This window comes from Trachinotus anak, unplaced genomic scaffold (genome assembly GCF_046630095.1).
Source record: "Trachinotus anak isolate AG129_WGS33_773 ecotype Australia unplaced genomic scaffold, CSIRO_AGI_Tana_v1 ptg000010l, whole genome shotgun sequence".
Classification (NCBI taxonomy): domain Eukaryota; kingdom Metazoa; phylum Chordata; class Actinopteri; order Carangiformes; family Carangidae; genus Trachinotus; species Trachinotus anak.
The window spans coordinates 8,951-15,345 of NW_027273861.1; the positions used below are offsets into that span (position 1 = coordinate 8,951).

The 6,395-nt window shown below is 35.6% G+C and overlaps 1 long non-coding RNA gene across 1 annotated transcript; it reads right to left on the bottom strand.

Annotated features, from left to right (window-relative positions):
- Nucleotides 1–619: 619 nt before the first annotated feature.
- LOC139626587 (uncharacterized) lies at nt 620–6,161 on the bottom strand. Its single transcript, XR_011692346.1, has 4 exons — nt 5,563–6,161; nt 4,971–5,055; nt 1,720–4,871; nt 620–1,620 (listed from the first exon to the last, which is right to left on the bottom strand). It is a non-coding gene; the product is annotated as an uncharacterized lncRNA (long non-coding RNA).
- Between the last annotated feature and the right edge of the window lie 234 nt (nt 6,162–6,395).

A 6,395-nucleotide genomic window follows, 5' to 3' on the forward strand; every position in this document is an offset into this window, starting at 1 on the left:
AGTTGAACAGTCACTTTTATTTTATTTCTTCCAATACACCATGTAGCCAAGCCAGACCATGATGGAGATCACGAAAGCGACTACTAAAATAGAACCAATTTGAACAATAATCTCAAATGTATCCTGTCCAGTGCAGCACTAAAAAAAAGAAAACATCAATCAGTCATTATAGCCATTGTTACACAGTATAGTCATGAACAGGAAGTATAACACTTACCCCGCACTCTCTTGTAGTGCAGCACTACAAAAAGAAGACATCAATTAGTCATTATGGTCATTGTTTAGTATAGCACTTACCCCAGTATCCACAACAACAACAGTTGGTTGTGGTTCCTGGACAAGGTTTTCTTCTCTTTGGTTCAGAGGAGGGGCCATATATTCAAGGTGCTAGAGTATAAATTTGATTTAATTTTCAAATTACATAATCAGTCTAATAAATGCAGCACACTTCAAAAAACAAATAACTTGAGATGTTGGTCTTACAAAGTCAGACCCAACACCACAGTATAGACCTTACTTGCTGGTAATGTGCCCTTTACAAGGGAAATTAGGGATATTGGTTGTTAGACCCAACGTCCCCACAATTTATTGCTAAAACACCCAAGTTTTACCTTTGAGACCCTTTCAAAGACTATTAAACAAACATGAATTTACTCAAAAACTTAATGATAATGAATATGAGATGATAATGAGTAAACATTTACTTTGAACAGTTGAACAGTCACATGTCACGTAGCCAAGCCAGACCATAATGGTAATCACCAATACAGCTGCTAGCACTAAACCAACTTGAATAATAATCTATATTGTATCCTGTTGATTGCCACACTACAAAAAGAAAACATCAATCAGTAATAATGGCCATTGTTAAACAGTGTAGTCATGAACAGGAAGTATAACACTTACCCCATACTCTCCTCTAGTGCAGCACTACAAAAAGAAGACATCAATCAGTCATTATGGCCATTGTTTAGTATAACACTTACCCCAGTATCCACAACAACAACAGTTGGTTGTGGTTCCTGGAATATGTTTTCTTCTCTTTGGTTCAGAGAAGGGGACATATATTCAAGGTGCTAGAGAATAAATTAGATTTCATTTTCAAGTTACATAATCAGTCTAATAAATGCAGCACACTTCAAAAAATGAATAACTTGAGATCTTGGTCTTACAAGTCAGACCCAACACCACAGTATAGACCCTACTTGCTGGTAATGTGCCCTTTACAAGGGAAATTAGGGATGTTGTTTGTTTGACCCAACATCCCCACAATTTATTGCTAAAACACCCAACTTTTACCTTTTAGACCCTTTATTTATAAATAATACTAGGTTTGCTAGAGAACAACTGAGACCTGTTTGGCCAAATATGGATGCATGGAGATACAGTCCTGACAACTTTGTCATGTTATACAGGAAGTATAGCACTTACCCCACACTTTCTTCTAGTGCAGCACTACAAAAAGAAGACATCAATCAGTCATTATGGCCATTGTTACACACCATAGTCATGAAAAAGTATAACACTTACCCCAGTATCTACATCAACAACAGTTGGTTGTGGTTCCTGGACAATGTTTTCTTGACCATGGTTCGGAGGAGGGGCCATATATTCAAGGTACTAGAGAATAAATTAGATTTAATTTTCAAGTTACATAATCAGTCTAATAAATACAGCACACTTCATCAAAAAATGAATAACTTGAGATGTTGGTCTTACAAGCCCAGAATGAAGATCACAGCGAGGTTGACCTTGTGGTACATGGAGGACATCCATTTTCTTTTGTCTTCTTTGCGTTCTTAATAAAAGGAAAGAGACAACATTCATACCAGAATTGGCAGTCAAACCACACCATAAAGTTGAGACATTTTTTCAATATCTAGTCTATATAAGTGTTTCCAAATTCCAAATGTTATTCCCTAGTATTAAAGGTGTTTCAATACAAGTACTGAAAAGTACAAGGGTCATTAGCTGATGTAAACTAAATGTCTACATAACTATAATTAAAAATATTATTTACATGCCATATGGTGTCGATTAAAAGAATGTGATATTGTTTAAAATACCCTTTCTCTTGTGATGTAAAGACAATAAAGCCTACAAATATCACAACTTTCAACACATTTTTTTTTAAAAGGTTCCACAAAATCCAGCATTTTAAGCTACAACAATCACAAAAGCCCACTAACATCCTAGGGGAGTGGTAATAAATGCACAAAGTATATAAAATATTCCAAAGCATATTCTGTCAATGATGTAATACATTTTTTTTATTGATTATGTCAAATAAGATCCAATTTCCCTGTATAAAACCAACATTTCAGTAATAGTCCCTTTATTAAAAGGGGTTTGTACATACATGATGGATTTCTACTGAGAGATTGGTCAGACCCAACATTGCAGTATAAACCCAACATGTCTTTATTAGGTGCTATTCCCCACAGTTTCTTTCCACAAAAGGGACTAATATGGAGATATTGGGTTTATACTGCATATCCAACACCACATTATAGATCCTACTTGCTGGTGCCCTATAAAAGAGAAATTCAGGATGTTGGTTGTTAGACCCAACATCCCCACATTTTATTGCTAAAACACCCAACTTTTACCTTTGAGACCCTTTATTAAAAATACTAAGTTGGCTAGAGAACGACTGAGACCTGTTTGGCCAAGTATGGATGTATGGAGATACAGTCATGACAACTTTGTAATCATTCCGTGGTCTTAATATACTGTACCTTCTAATATGTCATTGTCTTTCACATTTCTAACACTGCAGGACTATGAATGCATGAATAGGTAACACTGTGCATGTATGTATTCAAGAATTTGTGTCCTGTAGATTAATGTTTTCAATTCAGTAAAAGACTTTCATGTTGCTTACTTGAATATTCTGTATGCATTCAGGAATTTCAAGTGATGACACAAGTTAAAAGTTGATTATTTCATAGTCCTGTAATTACTGGATTTGGTAGAACCACAATGAAAATACCAGCTTCTTAGCAAACATTGCTACAATAATTTTGTCTATGTTTTCATATATTTTTACAATGTTGAAAACGTTAATTGTGTAGGCTTGGGATTTTGTGTAAAGTAAAACTGCATTTCAGCATTATTCATTTTCAACTGAATGGGCCTCATTTTTGAAGTTGTGATTTTTTTACACAAGTATTATAGTGAACATGAAGTATATAGACTGTGCTTAGCTCTGATTAAAAAAGAAGTTTTCAGCTGAATACATTGTATCAGACTTTTTACAAGTTTTAATCTTTTACTGCAAAAGTGGGTCCTCAGTTATTACTATACAGAGAAAATGGACAGATTCACTTGCGGAACTTTTACCTCCACCTCCGCCAATCGGAGCTCAGAGATTTCCAAATAAAATAAAACCTTAATCTACAAAAGAGATCAAAGTGGGCCACAAATCCCCATCTGAACAGCATTTTAGCAAGCAAAAGAGTAAAAGGGTGGTGTAATTGTGCAGCATTACAGCAACATAACAGAAAAAGGAAACAGAAAGTGGGCTACAAACCAGAACTTGACTCTTACCTGGAGAAAAGCTGAAATCTTTAATCTTTACGTTTTCTAAAACACAAAGCAGATGATACTTCGCGGCCAGTTCACATAAATCCACTACATAACTGACACACTGGAGCAGCCAATCAGCGCAGTCGTTAACTTTTCAGCCAATCGGAGCAGACCCATCTCCTGTGCGCATGAAGAGAGCAAAAGTTCAGTATAGAACCAACATCTCCATATTAGACCCTATTTTCCACAGTTTTTTCCACAAAAGGGACTAATGTGAAGATGTTGGGTCTATACTGCAATGTTGAGTCTGACCCAATTTCCCTGTATAAAACCAACATTTCAGTAATAGTGCCTTTATTAAAAGGGGTTTGTACATACATGATGGATTTCTACTGAGATATTGGTCAGACCCAACATTGCAGTATAAACCCAACATTTCTTTATTAGGCGCTATTTCCCACAGTTTCTTTCCACAAAGGGGACTAATATGGAGATGTTGGGTTTTTTCTGCATATCTAACACCACAGTATAGATCCTACTTGCTGGTAATGTGCCCTATACAAGAGGAATTCGGGATGTTGGTTGTTAGACCCAACATCCCCACATTTTATTGCTAAAACACCCAACTTTTACCTTTGAGACCCTTTATTTATTAAAAATACTAAGTTGGCTAGAAAACGACTGAGACCTGTTTGGCCAAAAATGGATGTATGGAGATACAGTGATGACAACTTTGTCTCACACAACAGGAAGTAACTTAAGTATGACTCCAGCATTCATGAGCTTACTGAAGACCACTTTTTCAGTATCTGAAGTCTAAAACACCCAACTTTTACCTTTGAGACCCTTTCAAAGACTTTATTAAACAAACATGAATTTACTCAAAAACTTAATGATAATGAATATGAGATGATAATGAGTAAACATTTACTTTGAACAGTTGAACAGTCACTTTTATTTTAGTTCTTCCAATACATCATGTAGCCAAACCAGACCATAATGAAAATCACCAAGGCGGCTACTAAAACAAAAACAACTTGAAGAATAATCTCGAATGTATCCTGTCCAGTGCAGCACTACAAAAAGAAAACATCAATCAGTCATTATGACCATTGTTACACAGTGTAGTCATGAACAGGAAGTATAACACTTACCCCACACTCTCTTCTGGTGCAGCACTACAAAAAGAAGACATCAATCAGTCATTATGGCCATTGTTACACACCATAGTCATGAAAAAGTATAACACTTACCCCAGTATCCACCACAACAACAGTTGGTTGTGGTTCCTGGACAAGGTTTTCTTGACCATGGTTCGGAGGAGGGGGCATATATTCAAGGTGCTAGAGTATAAATTAGATTTCATTTTCAAGTTACATAATCAGTCTAATAAATACAGCACACTTAATCAAAAAATGAATAACTTGAGATGTTGGTCTTACAAGCCCAGAATGAAGATCACAGCAAGGTTGACCTTGTGGTACATGGATGAGAAACTTGTGCATTTTCTTTTATCTTCTTTGCGTTCTTAATAAAAGCAAAGAGACAACATTCATACCAGAATTGGAAGTCAAACCACACCATAAAGTTGAGACATTTTTTCAAAATCTAGTCTATATCAGTGTTTCCAAATTCCAAATGTTATTCTCTAGTATTAAAGGTGTTTCAATACAAATACTGAAAAGTAGAAATTATTGTGAAAGATTTCTTAGAAAATCAAAATATACATATAAATTATTATGAATGATACTTGGAGTATACCAGAGTATAAGTTTGTCATCTTCCTGCCTGTTTGGTGGCACAATGTTCCACTGTTTGTCCAAATTTTCCAAATCCTCAGAATCAAGGGTGAACTCACAGTTAAGAGACACACTTCTATCTCTAGCTTCATAATAGTAATTATCGTCAGATGTTATTTTTAGACAACGAGCTGGTTCTGGGGTAAGAGCGCATAATATCATCATGGCAAAAGTCCTTAACCCGGTGAAATATCCTGGGAGACAGCAATGTTGATGCACAAGCATAATGACGTACTTGGATTGGTGGGCTGCAGATTCAGTTGCACTGCCTGGGTTTCACTGTAAAATATAAGGGTTACAGTTAGGGCAGGACTGTATATGGGAACATACATGTTAAACATGGTGCAAGAAAACTAGTCTGTTACAACATATTAGACCTCCTCACACCAGTTTGGCTGAGAGAGAGAGTGAGAGGTATCCTCTTAGCCCCAAGACCCCATACATACATCCTCATGAACATCATCAGAGTCACTTTCATGATGAATGAGGGATAAAGAGTTTACTAATTAAAATATCTCAGAAGAAAAGTGTGGTTTGGGAGCTTTTTTGAAGTATTCAGGTGTAAAATGAAAACACAGATTTACTGTGTGTGTATGTTTCTTTTAAAATGTTAATAAATGTATCTGTTTGGGTAAAGATGTGTGTGATGTGTGTCCTTAGTCATCCAGGTCATGTTAAAGCAAAGGCTCATCTAAAGTCTGAAGGCAACTGGACTGTTAGAAAATCTTGAGTAAAGTTATGAGTTTTCAGAAAATACAGATTTAGCATCATTAGTCACATATCTGAGTATTAAAAATATTTGAAGGGTCATGAGCTGATGTAAACTCAATGTCTACATAACTATAATTAGAAATATTATTTACATGTCATATGGTGTCGATTAAAAGAATGTGACATTGTTTAAAATACCCTTTCTCTTGTGATGTAAAGACAATAAAGCCTACAAATATCACAACTTTCAACACATTTTTTTTAAAAGGTTCTACAAAATCCGGCATTTTAAGCTACAACAATCACTAACCCTAACCCAAATAAAATCCAATTTCCCTGTACGAAACCAACATTTCA